Source organism: Rhinatrema bivittatum, chromosome 2, assembly GCF_901001135.1.
Source record: "Rhinatrema bivittatum chromosome 2, aRhiBiv1.1, whole genome shotgun sequence".
NCBI lineage: Eukaryota > Metazoa > Chordata > Amphibia > Gymnophiona > Rhinatrematidae > Rhinatrema > Rhinatrema bivittatum.
Genome location: NC_042616.1, coordinates 79,359,054 through 79,375,786, shown reverse-complemented (window position 1 = coordinate 79,375,786; position 16,733 = coordinate 79,359,054).

Sequence of the window (16,733 nt, the reverse complement as noted above, 5' to 3'; positions counted from 1 at the left end):
TCCCCCTTAGAGTCCTCTCAGCAAAGCATTCCTTCTTTCCAGCCTTAGCTACCTGAACTGTCAAGTAAGGGTTACAAATTAGTCCCTCTAGCTTCCAAATGCTACCCATTGTAAATTGGACTCAACTATGATTGTAAATTAATTTCGACCAATGTACTGTAACTGTTAGTTAAAACTTGTAATCTGCTGTAAGGCCACTCATGCAGAATGATGGAATATCTAATATCTATCAATACATAATAAATAAATAAATATGCCAAGATCTCCCCCCCCCCCCTCAATATAGTTATATATAGGCCTTGCACCCATCCTAAATCCCACCCCATCAGGTAACAATATGTACAGTGTTTACACCCCAGGGAGTCTTTGCTGTCCTGTGTTTTTTTTTTTTTCTTTTCTTCTTCTTGCAATTTTATTGGGATTGATTTTCCTTGGGGCTCAACTGGAGTGCTTTGTGCCTTCACATTCCATCTTTTTATAGTGGAAAATATTGAGCTGGCAACAAGCATCGTGCCTGCTCCTGCCATTGTGGTATCTTTTGATTTTATGCCTAGGTCTCCTTTTTTTATAGCTTCAATATATTTTATTTCTTATTCATTTTAGATTACAAGTGATGCACCTTTTCTTCTAGTCATGCCCTATATGAGTTGACTTGTTCCCCCTATATTGAGATTTTACATGCGATGCTTGCATGGGATCCTAAAGAGGTTAAGCCCAGCAGTCCCCCCCGGACTTATTGAGGATAATATTTAATAGTGTGCACAACTCAGCACATACTGTAAATGCAAATTAGGCATGCCTGTACTCTAGAAACTGTGCAGTGGAAGGTGAGCATTTTATAAAATACCATGTATCACAGCCCCAAAAATGTGCAGGTGTGTTTCAGTAACTTTTTAATGCAAGGATCAAAGAGGAGGTCCATATCCAGCCACTCTGTGGCTCAGCAAATTAGCCGGATACACTTATCTAGCTAACTTAGCTGAGATATTCAGTGCAGTTAAATATACCCAGCCATCTTAAAGTTAGCCGGATAAGTTTATCCGACTAACTCTGATACTGGAGTTAGCTGGATAACTTCTCTTGCTAACTTCGCTCCTCCCCGGAATGCTTCCTGCCTGCTCCCAGAATTCCCCCAATTTATCTAGCTAAATTCTAGCTGGAAAACTAATTATCCAGCTAGAATTTAGATGGATGTGGCTGAAAGTGCCGGTTTTGCCATTTAGATGGATTACTTTTAAATTATCCTTTTAAATAGCTTTAGAATAAAGGCCTCAATGCTTATACAACATATTTTATAAAAGTACACGCATATATTCATGCATTAATTGTAAGAAGTGTGCGTGTAATAGCCCTCAATTTATGCACAGAAGTGGGTATTTTCTAAAGCTGACTGATGTTTATGAATGGCGTCTTGGGAAAATACTTGTGTACGTACTTCCAAGTGCCAGTTTGCTAAGACTTACACCAGTTATCCCAGACTTTCAATAGCTCACCCACATCCTCCACTATTTCACCCATTTCCTCCATCACTTGTGCCAGACCCCCATCTCCCAAAAAAGCCAGATTTAGTTTTTTTCAACTTGATTAGCAGGTGTAAAAGCATGTGCACATGCCTGATGATATATGCGCATACTCCATTTATGAAATACATAAATGCGTGGGTATTTACAAACCCCACCCAGGAATGCCCTCAAAACACCCTCTTTGTATGCTCGCAGCAGCAAACGTGTGTACTCCTGTACTTCTGAAAATTCACTTACCAGATACAGAGGCTTCTTAAGCACATACATATATGCTGATTTTACATGCACAGACCCCTAGTAAGCCTTTGAAAAATTCACCGCTCAGAGATTAATTATGATAGGAGAAATTAAATAGGTGAACTTTCTAAAACGTTGCACACTAATATTGTTTCATTTGCAGAAAAGGGTTCCTGCATTTTTCTATTAGTAAATATGTCACAGAAGCTATCAAAAGATTTTAATGAAAAGATTTACCTTTAGTCACTTTCAAAAAACCAATGGAAGCCTGGTGGCAAAGCACAAAGATAAAGAGCACATTGAATCCCAATGTGTCCAGAACAAAAAACAATGTTTGTAAGAAATATATATATATTGTTTGTTCTGGATAATGTATTTTTCTGAATAGAATTTTTTTCTGAATAACAGAACACATAGAGCCAACTTATTTTCAGATAAAGAAGTTCTTCCATATAGCAAAACATAGACCAAAGCCCAGATATTTTTTCTGATAATGAGAGTTTTTGCATATAAGGTGATCTACTGTATATAGATTAGAAAGAGAAAAAAAAAGAGAGAGAGTTCTACCCATTAATCATTTGTGTGAATAAAATACACTCACATGAACCACAGATGTTTTAATTATTTATGTATAATATATATTATGATAAAAAAAATCAATAACAGACACTATATATAGACATAATTAATCTCTTGATTCAATCCAATAGAAGTGAGACTTCTCCAGAATGCAAAACATCTCCTTTTCAGTATTTCATTGATCTTATGTCCTACCCCAGGTAAATTATCAACTTTCTCAGTGGAAGGGATTTGCCTGCCTTCCTGCCCCCCAACTCCACCTCCATCACGGATATCAGTGAAACAGGGGGCCACTGGATATTTAGTCTTTCTTCCTTATGCTAGATGTGCCTGCATTCTGATTTTTAACTTTCTCACTGTTCTTGCATGTCTTTTTCGCATTCACAAAAGATTAGACGTATAGCACCGCGAATCTGGTATTGCATTTAATATAATCTCTTAGGCAGACATCCCCTAGTGGTCTCAGTTTTGTAGCATGGTATGGTATACTTATATATATAATACAATGATTAGAAAAGTATGATCTGCTGCTTTTTTCTACAGCAAAAAAAATTAGATTGTTGGCTGCTTTTGATTCTGGACAAGATAATCTATTGTTGTTTCAAAGTCATTTATCCAGGTGAATATTACTTTACCTGGGTAAATTAGGTTGTCTGAAAAATTGTTCTCCTTGTCCAGCTAAAAATATGTTTGGTTTCTGCAGGTTGCAGCTTTTAACGGTTTAAAAAGAGGCATTCCTATAGGTGTGTTTAGGTCAGGAGAGTAAAGCAAACAAAAATCTGAACCAAATCAAGCATATTTGTTTTGGTTTATGAAAAAAGAGAAACCAATGGTCAGTGCTACAATAAAATAAAATCAAAATTTCATTTGCATTCTTTTTTAGGATCCATTAAAGCCTATGGGAAGATAATGAAGGGATGGCAGCGAGCCCAGAGAGACAGGACTGTGGTTTCCGTGCTGGTAAAAATATATAAAAAAGGCAGTGGTAGATAGGGACTGGTATAGGGATCTATTGCTTTGAACACTTGATGCACCTGCCAGTAAAGAACATCCTGAGGGCTAAGGAGTAACATGGCAGCTTAGTCCTGAAAGAAAAGATCGAGAGGCACAGGAAAATAGTGGGTCGTTTTCACCATTGCATAAAGAATGGGCAGCAGCTCTTTGAGAAACTGGAAAGAGCGGGGGGTGCCCTCTGCCTCTGCACAGCTCATTCAGGATGTAGGCACCAGGTGGACTTATACCTATCTAATGCTGTAGAGCAGGGGTGGGCAAGTCCGGTCATCGAGGGCTGCAAACCAGTCGGGTTTTCAGGATACCCCTAATGAATATGCATGAAATAGATTTGCATTACAACTGAGGCAGTGTGTATGCAGGTCTCTCTCATGCATATTCATTAAGGATATCCTGAAAACCCGACTAGTTTGCAGCCCTCGAGGACCAGAATGCCCCACCCCTGCTGTAGAGGTTAGAGGCGTGAGGGATAGTCCTTTATAATTTGGATCTAGTATCAGGAATCTCTCCAGAGAGGAGGTATAATACCTAGAGAGGCTAACGGCATGATGATGAAGCTGAGGGGACTGGATGAAACTGTGTCTCCCAGGAGGGGTAGACCTGACAGTAGAGTGGAGTAGAAGTGGAGCGGAGGAGACAGCAGCAGCGGTTTGCACAATTGTATCCCCCCTCCCCCATGACCAGCAGTACCACTGGCCCAGTTGCATTTATTCACTTGGGTGAGGTTTGGAATAAAAAGGGGAGGAAAATGGTACTTGGGTCAAATGGGAATGCAAGAGGTCGCTCCTATTCCATATAGTGGTATTCTATTGGGTCTTAACACACCCAAATGGCTAATGTAATCTTGTAAAAATGTAATCTAATTGTATAATCTCAGACTAATACTTACCAGTAGATAAATGAACTGTTTGATAATCTGAATAAGAAAAGAAATAGATATAATCATATAGTCTAATAAAACTGGTGCATATTTTAAAAATTGCCAGCCCTGTTAACAGTCAAAATTGGCATAGAGATGAAGGGGTTAACTTGGCTCAGGCTACATTAGTGAATGGCATCCCTGAGGATGTGAAGCCAACTGCTATTGAGCAGACTAGATGAATTCCAGGTATAGGGACAGGTAAAGGTGAGGGGAAGATTTTATGTTGATGCACCGGAGAATGTGAAAAATTTTCTGCATTTGCTCTGTAGATTTAGATCCTACCAAATTATCCCTTACAGTGCTACTGGGAGAAGAGTTGTCTGTTCCTTTAGTTACTATGGGAGTGAGGTATATATCTCTCTTATCACCAGTGGGAGAGTGGATATTCTATTCCAGCCTTCTGGTAGTTGGCAGGACAAACTACAGGCTCTGCTAAGAAATGAAGAAAAAACTCTTCAGGACAGCCAGCCTACTCCCTTGACACACTGATTGGTATGGATAAGTGCCTAGAGAAGTGCCTACTGCCCAACTATGATATCAGCCCATACAAGAGGTTGAGGGTATTCTCAGAAGTTGAACTCACCCTACCGGGAGAAGAATTTGACCACCGGATGCCTCTGGACCTTCAGATGATACATAAATGCTAATGTACTGAGTAGGAGAAAAGAAGAGGGTGGTGGATTGTTTGCAAATTCCTGCACTTGATGCAGTAATGTCTTTGACCTTTTCAAGTCTGAGGCTTTGCCCAGTATTGTTTCAGATATTTAGAATGCATGTATAGTAGTACAGAAGATAAAGAGGATTGCTTTAACTATTTGAAAACTACCATTTAGATGCCTGGGGAGAAGTTCTTGCAATATGCAGTCTGCCTAAGTGTGTCCTATTAAAATCTGTGAGGAAAGGGGCAATCATACCTCAGAATATGGACAGGTCTCAAACTGAACAGATAGTAAGGGGGACTTTTTACTCAAATATAACCATGATCAAAATTGGATTAACAGAAAGGAAAAGGTACCCCCTTCCTTTTACTATTGTGATGAAGGGGATCATAGAAGACGAAGACTGAAAGGCCACCCCAGCAGACAGGGACCCCCACATCAAGTTAGAAGGAAAAGTAGTACCAGAGTTTAAGACCCTCCAGGATCATCCACACCTCCTGCTATGGTTCAGGCTTCCCAGGAACAAAGGGATTTGAGAGGGTACCATGGACCCACCTCGACCCTAGAAAAGGAATACCAGGTTATGATCATGAGTTACAGTCAAGACTACTGGTCTTGCAAACCAGTTTTGACACCCCAATGAGAGTTGTTCCCCCACAGAAGGAGTGTGTGTGTGTGGGGGGGGGGGGGGGGAGAGTGCCTCCCAGACAATCCAGAAACAATGTGCCCACATCAAGAAGATACAATAAGCAATCTGATGTGTGTTACATGTGTGGGAAGCCAGGGATCTCTAAAAGAGAATGTAAGTCCTGCTCAACGTCAGGGGAGGGACATGGACCCTCTGCCCCCCAAAGCAGAGAAGCTATGAAGGATCCAAGAAGGGAAAGTACCCAGGAGACCTATATATTGATAGCTCTAAGTCACTTTTGAACTATCCAATTGAGAAGGAAGCCCAATGCCAGAGAAATTAATGGGACTCAAAACTATTATCCCTATATAAATTGCAGGTGTGGCTACCCAGGCCTTATTGGATAGTAGGTCTCTAGTGGGTTGTGAGAATGATGGGTTTTACCTTGTATACTGGATCATAAAAAACATACTGACTGATTACAGCTTATGTGAAAGGATGTAAAAGTATATTATGTCATATACCACACAACACAGATATATAAAAGCAAATACTTAATTTAAAAATACTGTAAATATGGAAAAATTCATCAGCAAAGGCATAGCATTACAATGAATATCAGTAAAGCAAACAGCATTACAATAATAAAGAGGATAAAATTTTATACAAGATACTTCCCTCACAGTCTCCCTATTGTGAGTCAATGAATCTGGGAAAATGAGAGATATATAGGCCCAGAGAAACCATGGGATGGCTAATGGCGCTCTACCTCTGGCAATCTAAGAATACTGTTAATTACAATTAACTTTAAACTCTCCTTTCTGGTTCTAGTTTAGGTTTTGCAAGGCCAGTTGTTCTTAGAACTTACAATTTCAGCAAGATTTATGCCCTAAGTAGGAGGTATCCTATTACAGCAGAAATTCAGACAAGTTCAAGCACTGGACATTATCAGACAAATAAAACAGATGTTTCTTGTTCTTATCTCAGTTTTTTACTACTAAGCAGAATAAGGAAAAGAAAGAGACATCATGCAGTAGTACCATGCCTAATGAGACTATACTAAGCTATGCAATATATATTTATCTACATTTATTTATTTATTGGTGATTGCTTTGTTCCACTATACCAACTGCACATACAGAGTTCTTCTGGTCTACTTTAACTAACTCCCTATAGTTTTCCCCCAAGGTCCCATGTCTCTCTTGTTTACTGGAAATTCTATGATGTTAGGCTATCACACATCCCACTCCAACCACTGCAGGGTCTGGAGCTGAGGGGCATAAGCAACCATATATAATGGTGATAGCAGAGTTTCCCCAGTACCTTATAGGGAAAGCCCAGAGGTTATAGGCTTTGATGTTGGTGTATCCAGATTCCTAGTTTGGAATCTAAATACCAGTGCTATTGCATCAATTTACACATGCTTGGTTGATTGGCACAGGCATGCCAAGAGGTAATAGAAGAGACAGGACTGGCATACCTCCCCAGGTATAATGCTGTTGTAGGCATATTTTGTAGGGGGGCAGTGCAGAAATGAGGTGCTGAATTTGATGGAGGAGATATGTAGAGGAGCAAAAATCCTATTGAGATAAACTCAGGAGATATCAAGGACTTAAATGATCACTTGACAGTCAGTATCATTCTTGCATATAGTACAGTGATTATCAAGACCCCAGCTGATGACCATTCTGCAGCAGTAGCTCTGCAGGGCTACTGGTGCAGATGAGGAATGGACACAGAAAGTATTTGTTAGGCTGAAAAATAAGTCTGACCATCATGTCCAGTTACCTCCCAGGGGCCAGAGTGGCCACACTGATCATAGTGGCAGTTGTGTAGAGAGTGGAACTTAAAAGGGGGTGTGCCCAGACTACTGACCCCCAACATTTTTTAGTATGGGGACTCCTGATTCCCCTGTCTTAGAAGGCCAGAAAACAGAAAAATTTGCATAATGAGCTAGTATGTTCTCACGGTCTGAATGGAATGTAGGGTATGCAAAGGGTGCAGAACACCACATACATCTTACAAATGACACCCCATTCCAGGAAAGGACAAGGAGGATTGCCTCAAATAATTTAAATGGGAAGGCACCTGGAGGAGCTCATGAAGGCAGAGATAATTTCTGATTCCCTTAGTCCTTATGCCTCCTTCTTTGTAATTTTTAGGAAAAAGGATGGGACTGTATGGCTAAGTGTTGATTATCATACCCTGATTTCCAGAACCACACCCAACCAGTACACTATACCATGAGTTGAGGATGGTCATGATTCTCTGATTGGGAGTTAATGGTTCTCTGTCCTGGACCTACACAGAGGGTATTACCAAATACCCATGAGCAAGGCTAACAAGGAGAAAACTGCATTTACATGTCTACATGTGTAAATAACCAAGTCACATCTACTCGTTCAAGACCTCTCATGATCTTAAAGACCTCTATCATATCCACCCTCAGCCGTCTCTTCTCCAAGCTGAAAAGCCCTAACCTCTTCAGCCTTTCCTCATAGGGGAGCTGTTCCATCCCCTTTATCATTTTGGTTGCCCTTCTCTGTACCTTCTCCATTGCAACTATATCTTTTTTGAGATACGGCGACCAGAATTGTACACAGTATTCAAGATGTGGTCTCACCATGGAGCGATATAGAGGCATTTAATATATTGACACTTAATGTTATGATATGGGCCTTACCTGTCCTCCACCGAAGGCTCCCCGATGTGACAAGGGCGTTCTTCATCGGCATCTTCGCGGTGCTGCGCGGCACAGCACACACAACATCTTACCCTTCCCCCTGCAGCACATCGACGTTCCTCCCGGAAACCCCCCATGCTAGCGCAGGAAATTGAAAGTATTTAAACCCAGCCATCCAGCACAAGCCTTATCTTGGCTACAGGCTTGCTCGTGCTAGTGAGGCCTCAGTGTGCCTCGAACCTGCTTGGACTAGATTCTGCTTTGCCTGCTGCCTTCCTCTGATTCTGGTTTGGACTTGGATTCTGCTTTGCCTGCCGCTTGCCTCTGATTCTAGTTTGGACTTGGATTCTGCTTTGTCTACTGCCTGCTTCTGTCCCTGGTTTGGACTTGGATTCTGCTTTGTCTGCTGCCTGCCTCTGTCCCTGGTTTGGACTTGGATTCTGCTTTGACTGCTGCCTGCCTCTGCCCCTGGTTTGGACTTAGGCTCTGCCCTTTGCCTGCTGCCTGCCTTGACCTCTGCCTGGACTGGGTTTTTGCTTGTCTGCTATCTGCCCTGAACCCTGCCGGGACTCGGACCCCGGTTATCACTCTTACCCGGGTTTCTCGGCAGCCTTCGCTCAGTCGCTAGATTGAGGTAAGACTGTTACACTATCAATGGGGTCCATGCATTCTAACACTTAAAAGTGGTAAATGCACTTTACCCATATAAATGGGCTTTTGAAAATTGCTACAATATATGGCCATTCAATTGACCGTAGTATTTACCCATGTAAGTGCACTTTACGTGCGTAAATGACTTTTGAAATTGCTTTGATAGTATGTTACATTTACATGCATAACTCCCTTGAAAATTCACCTGTATCTGTGCAGCGTGTATAGTGCTTCAGCAAAAGGCCAAACAGGGAGTGATTAATTTCTCAAAAAAGCCAAAAAGAGACACCACAGACTATCACTGATACTAGGGAAGGCACTGATAGCAGTGGACTGGCCACAGGGCAGAATCTCCTCCCCCCACCCCCCAACACACACACACACACACATACACACTGTAGCACTTTAGCTATGTGTACATGAGTGCAGTGCTTCAGCAAATAGCCAAAAACAGAATAAGTGAATAACTTGTTCTCAAAAAAGCCAAAAAGAGAAAACCACAGACTGTCACATTAAAGGATTGGCAGTGTAGAATCACAGTAACAGTGACAATATGAAGAAACTTAGTCTGCAGAGCCATTGTGTAGATAGAAGTGCTGCTCTTTCTATCTGAGAAATGATGATGAATATATTATGAATATCAAGCACTGATACTAGGATAGACACAGAGATCAGTGGACTGGTCACAGAACAGAGCATTCTCCCCACCCCATCTCCTCCACACACAATAGCACTGTATAGCAACTGTGGTGCTTCAGCAAATGGCCAGAATAAGTTAGTGACAATGTTCAAAAAATCCTTAAAGAGACACCACAATCTTTCACTATAACAGTATGAAAAAACTTAGTCTGCAGAGCCAATATGACTGACTGTGATTGAAATTTATTTATTTATTTTTGTAAGGTGTTTTGTATACCATCATTCGGTTTCGCCATCAGAACGGTTTTGTGAAAAAACGGTTTTGTGAAAAAACAAAGGTTATATAAACATCATCATAGCTTATTGTCTTGGGATTTGTAGGGAAATTATCACATACAGTATGTTCTAATAAAGGCATAGGATGGGGTTGATAATTAAGGTGGAAGGGTGGGTATATCACTTGGGTGGGTGATACAGTTAGGTCTGTAACAGCAGGGTTTCAGGGGTCCAGGAAATACATAATAGGTTGCTAGATTTATGATATGAGGTTAGTTTCACAGTGTCTTAGAGATTCAAAAGGTGGACTTTGTTTTTGTTCATTGAGAGATGGAGAATTCTTCATGGTGCATTTTTGTTGATCGAGAGATGGAGAAATCTTCATGGTGTTGGGTTGTGTAGGTGTTTGGTCGTGTGGTAGATTGAGTGAGTTTGAGTAGGGTCTGGTGAAAAGCCAGGTTTTCAAATCTTTTTTGAAATAATGATGACTCCCACACTGGTACTGCCACTAAGATAATATAATTGGAGCTTACACTAGGTCAGTGGGCCACTGGCCAGAGGCCACACAATAGAGCACCAACCTACACATACTGACTCCTTAGCTAGCTAAGTGTGTATAAAGGAGTGTCCCTGGAAACCCTCCTTAATCAGTGCTGGACCAGGTATCTAGCCTGGTCCACCTTAAAAAGTATAGACAAACAGGTAGTTCTAAGGGAATAAGCACCAGGCCCAGAAGGGAACATGAGGTCATGGGAAAGAGGAAAAAGTAGTTTCTAAAAATAGAACTGCTGTTGTTTGCTTGAAGTATTACAAGGTAAGCAGATTATGTTATGTTATTTTGCTGTGAATAAAGTTGCTAGCACTGTGTCACATATGGGGATTGTAGCAGTTCGGGGATTTATGCATTAAGTTACTGCACGGGAAGAAACCCAAGCCTTCAAAGAGGAAGAGAGAGAGAATTTTTTTTTCACTGTTTCGGAAACCTGTTTGCTCTAGAAGAGTTGTACAGAGACTGGTGTTGCAAAAATCTCCTGAGCTATATAGCAGCATAGAGCAGCGCTTAAGCCAAAAAAACAAAAAACAAAAACTGAAGAAAAGAAAGAGAATGTTTTTTTCTGAGCTGAGATAATCTGAATCCAAGCAGGGCACAGAGCATAACTTGTGCAAGGGACGCACACTGAAGAAAAAGCCAGAAAAAGAAAGTTTCCAGGGCCTGGCTTAAGGGCAGTCTAAAATTAAATTACAACAGGCTAAGGAGGCTAGCTCTGCCTGCGTAGAGAGGGATTTAAAGTTAGAAAGAGGCGAGCAAGCAACACTTTTTTCCTTTTGTTTTCTTTTTGATTGCATAAGAAATGAAACATTGAACGGGGCAGGGCCTCTAGTAGAAGGAAGCCGGCCTTGTTTATGCTAGAGTATGACTGAGCTGAAAATTGAAGTCTGGATTCAAACCCTCCTGGAAGGACAGAGGTAATGCAAGAGAGCTTAGTAAAGAACCAGATGTACCAGAAAATCTTATTTCTATTTTTTTACTTTTTTCACTATTGGACCACCTCTAGAGGCAGGGGGGGGGGGAGGGTCTAACCAGACCCCCAGGGTAGAATTTTTCTCTTTGAGAGGCTAAATTTTGGGCGACCTGCCCTTTTAGGTGGTGGTGGCCCCAAGCAAAGAGGCCCACCATTGCATGTTTTTTTTACCTTTCCCCACAATATTCTTTCTTGTGGACTTTTTCTGTGAGAAAAAACTATTGCAGGGAAATTGCTGCAATATTTTAAGAGGGAGAGGACAAATATCATGGGAATATCCCTCTGTGATAACTCTCACTTCCCACAGTAAAATATTGCAGTTTAGCAAATGACCTCCTGTAGCTTCTTATCAGGAAGGTGGCATCTTCACACACAATCCACTTTGAAACCTTGGCAACACAAAATGTTACAGTAGAGAGAGAGAGACATTGGGGATGGAGAAGCTAACAGACTGAGGGGCACGCCCCATTGATTTGGTTTTTGGTTAATTGTAACATTTTGGTGCATACTATTGATTTTAGTGCACACAAATTGCAATAGTGCACATTAAAAACAGTCATGCACATTATTGCAAATAGTATGCACTAGAATCAATAGTGTTTACTAAAGCAAAAAAAAAAAAAAAGCCAAAAACTATTTTGTGGATTTTAATATCATTTCATTGCCTATGTCATTTAAAATGACAGCCAAAAATATAGAAGTGTGTCAGAACAAGAAGATCATCAACAGGCACAAGAGACCATGATAAACTAGAAACAGTCTTTATTCACTCAATGTTGTAGTTGTCAGGCAGACATATCTTGCTTATGCAACCAATACAGAAACAATTATAGTAGTGCTATTGGTCCCCCGACACGGCCGTGTTTCGCTTTGGCTGCATGGGGAGGGACAGAGCAGGAGATCAAGAACGATCTTCAACGCTATGATTAACAAGGAAATCTTCACAGACGTAGTCAAAAATGCAAGGCTTTAAAGTTGCCGCATTGGCAGATGATGGAAGACAGTTTCAAATGACTTTCACAGGAGACATCGACCAGCGTGACAGCACAACCCTAATGATGGGAGTTTCTCCTTGTTACTGTCTTCTCAGCCTTCCTATATTATGAGGAGCCTGATACCTTTTTTTTTTCTACCCAGCCAGCCTTTATTAAGTAGCACTGGTGTTTGGGGAGCATGGTGGTGGTATTTGCGTACTGAGTGCAGGGCCACGCACTCTAATATTTTTTTTTACTTTTGCTGCTTAAGGGTTGGGAATGGGGATCATCTCACTGAGCCCCCAGGTATTTGTTCATTCTTTGTTAACACATTAGTGCAGCATATTAAAGGACCCCCTTTTGCTGCCCTAGTATGCATTGTTTTATTGAAGCCATACAAAAGTAAAGACTTTATTTAACTCTTTTTGCAGTTTCTATGGCATATTTACCAAAAGGTTTCTTGTCCAGTAATCGTGTCGGTGCTTGTGCTCATCAAGTTCTTGTTGGTGTCAGCAGTGTTGGGCCTGGGGGGGGGGGGGGGGGAATGAGGCAGCTGCCCCGGGTACAACACCACAGGGCGTGTCGGTGGCATCTTTTTCACCTTGTACTGTGCGTCTCTGTAGGGCGGGCATCAGTGTGGCCATAGGTGTTGGAACAGGGAGGACTGCAGGAGCCACCCTGACAATGACTCTGCCTCTGACCCCTCCCTCTCCCTCTCCACCTCCTCCTCCTCAGAAGAAGCAGCAGCAGCAGCAGCACTCCTCCTCCTCCTCCTTCCCACATGAGTTACAGCTTGCTCTTAAAGACGTTAACATCCACTGTGAGCAAGTTTGAAAAAGGGCCTTTTTGCTTCCGGTGTGCACCCTGTCAACTGGACCACTGCTGGGACTCGGGAGGGACTGCTGCTGGGTCCAGAACTGTAGCTCCCCTATGAACCTACAGAGCATTGCACTCGGATCGCAGCCATAGAAAAGTACGTTCAAAGTTGCAAGAAGTTCTGAGGGACATAAAGGAGTGGCAACCCCAGATGCCCTGCTAGCTGCCTTGAGTCACTCTCTTTCTCTGTCTCTTGTCGTCCCCTGCCTGCATGGAACAGCTGTCTGTAGCACCACTCTTCCCCCAACTGCAGGGGGCGCCCATCGGAAGTGTTCTCACTGCTTGTCTGTCCCTCGGAGGTGGCAAGCGGATTCTCTTATATCTGCTCTCCTCTTACCCTTGCCTGGGGACTTAGAGAAATAAATAAATAAATCAGGCTGCCACAAGCCTCTACCAGCACAGGGCTGCACGGGAAACCCACCATAAAAGGGGCACTACCTTGCTCTAACAAGTGAGTGCTTTCTTCTATTTAATCATGAAGCTCCACCTGTCAGCCATGGGAGTTTGAAGGAGGAGGCCAGAGCAAGATAAGAAACAGCATGGTGGGGGGGAGAGGCAGGGAAGTTCGAGAAACTGTTGAAAGAAGGAAAGACTAAAAGAGGCTAGGCAGACTGTGGAGAGACGGTGTGAAAGTTTCAGCATAGTGTGGGAAGGGTGAGAGAGAGAGGCTGGGCAAAGTGTGGGTGGAGGAGTGGGAAGGGGAGAGAGAAAGCCTTTGGGTTTGAGGGTGAAGGGGCTGGGCAGAATGTGGAGAGTCAGAGTGAAAGTGTGGGGGTAGTGAATAGAGACAGAGGCTTTGCAGAGTGTAAAGAGACAGAGAGAGAGAGGCTGTGAAAAGTGTGGGGAAGAGACTGCTGGCAGCGGGGCTGGGAAGGGGAGAGACACAAGGTAGCATGAGCAAGGAGGGAGACAGAAGGGGAAGGGAAGGAAGAAACAGAAGAGGCACAAAGGAGATGGGGCACAGGAGGAAAAGAGATATAGAAAGAGGAAGGCACTGGAGAGGAGAGGAAAACAGGAGGGAGAGGACTAGAAACAGGACAGCAGCACAAAATAGGAGTGCATACAGGAGGGGGAGGGCATTGTGATAGAGTATATGACAGAGAGCCTCAGACTGCCTTAACGGACCGGCTCCAGCTATCTGGCCGGTCCACCTTAAGACAGACAAGAAAGGGATCCTTGGGTGGGGATGTTTCCCTGAGGTAAGGGATACAAAGGTGAGGCCCTGAGAGAGTTAGATAAGCCCCAGAGAGAAGAAGGAAGCTGTAATGGAGTGCTGTGCTCTTTTGGAAAAACTGTTCTTGCATTGTCAGTCTGCTGAGGTAAGCAGCTATTTTGATTCTGTCTTTTGAGCTTTTTGTAATTAAACTGTTGAAAAGCAGAACAGACTCCAGCCTGATCTGTTCTCTGACCTTCTCCTGTCTTAGACTGCTCCAAGGGCATCACAGGCATATTGACAGACAAATGGCAGAAGGGAGACACAGATGAAAGGCTGGGAAGGTTTTCATGAAAGGGATAGCGAATCACCTGTATCTAAGGCTGTGTGTTTGGGAGTGTGTGTGTATAAAATAGGAGGCTGTGTGTTTATGGGGAAGAATGGAGGTGGGTGTGTATTAGAAAGGTTTAGTTGTAATAGAGAGCAAAACTGCATGGGAGAGGTTGTGGTTGATGTCTTTATGAGGACAGTTGAAATAACATTTTATAAAACAAAGAGGTCATTCCATAATAAGTGGACCAGGGGTCCACGCTCAACCTTCTCCTAAATGAATACAATTTTGCACAGATGTTCTCTAGGATCTCAAACAAAACTGTACAAAATTTTTCACCTGGATCTCATTTTCTTGGAGAGCTAGATGCAGTTGATTTGGAGGTCACCTCTGAGTACCATGCCCTGTGCAACCTAAAATGGCCATTTTGTCCAGGTGCTGCAGCCTGACAATACCTCTCAGGGGCCTGGAAGTTTGTGGATTGGTGCAACCCCTGGTGGTAAGTCCTAGTGCAAAGTTCGGAACATAACGTGAGCTTGCCTCCCTTTTTATGGGCCAGCAAAGAATGTGAAAAATGATACAAAAGAAATATAAGGCCTACTTTAACTTCTCATAGCTCCTGACCTATACTTTGATCCAGGTCCTGACTGGACCAGTAGTCATGGCCCATGGCATATACGTATAAGATCTGCACCAAGAGGCTTTACAGGCAACTGGAAGCAAAGATATAATTGCATAAATCAAGATGTCACTTTTTATGCAGATTTTTGTCAATTTTAAGGTGCAAATATCTCTGTGTAGTTTTTTATCCTTTTTTTATGTCATTTGAAAGAGCTTTTTTTTTTTTCTACAAAAGTCAACCTGTTTCATTTTGGACCTGATCTTGCTTTGGTCAGAAATATGGCCCCAATGATATGCATCATTTGCATGCGTGGGTGTGCTATGTTAAAAAGAGGCATCTTTGGCGCCCTGCTGTGTAATATGCAAATGAGCTAGAGATGTGAAATTCTAGTGCCGCAAAACTTGTCATGCTTACCATGCTTGCAGTTTGACACATCTTGATTCGACATACTATTATAAATGACCCCTCAAAATGGACATTTTATTGTGCTGCATGCAAAACTATCACCTCCACAAGGAATGTCATGTTAGTAGTGTGTTGTGGCAGAGATTTTAGAAACATGCCCTGGCCTGTGACACCATTGTGCTCTTTGTATTCCTGGTATCAAAGTTTTCTTTGTGCCAAAGGAGGACATTGAAATAATCAGACTTATTCAGGATGAGCAGTTTGGCAAAGGTCATACAGTTGATGGCACAAGGGAAAATCATCAATTCAAGCCCATTGATGCAACTAAAATTTGCATTAGCAAAATTTCGAATGACATTACCTCATTCATTGCAAGTGTTCTAGGACATGAATGTGAATATTTTCATGGCCTTCAAATATCCAGCTTCCAACCTGGTCAGTATTTAATTTTATCTATGATAATTTCTGGTGCATTGGCCATATATGCAAAGTCTCAACTGAGGAACGTGATGTCTTGGTCAATTTTTTGCACCCCCAAGATCCTGCCAGGTCATTTTACTGGCCGCCACATAGAGATACCTGTTGGGTTCCAGAAGAGCACACTATTGCTACCCTTGATGTATCCATAACAACTTCATCAGAAAGGCAATGCATTTATTTACAAGCCACTTTGTCACGCATTGAAAGGACATTCAAAAGCATGTACAAGGCAGGAAAAATCACTATCTTTTTTAAATTCTGCAGTTTAAGCAATTCTCATATGTAGTGCCTTGCCTTTTCTTGTTTTGAGCTTAAATAAAAGCTTGGCAATGTGTGACTGGTATCTTGTCTGGCTGTCTGAGGTGGCCCCTAGGCAATGGGATTGTCAATTTTGCTAAATTGGCAGTGGCTCATCCATCACTGACCAATGCAAGGTAACTAATCAGCATACAAAGTTTTGCACTGACTGATGACTAATTTATGAAAAATATGTCTAAACAAATATGTGTCAAAAGCTAAAAGTGTGGTAAGCACAGCAAACTGAGCTGCATTGTAAAAATT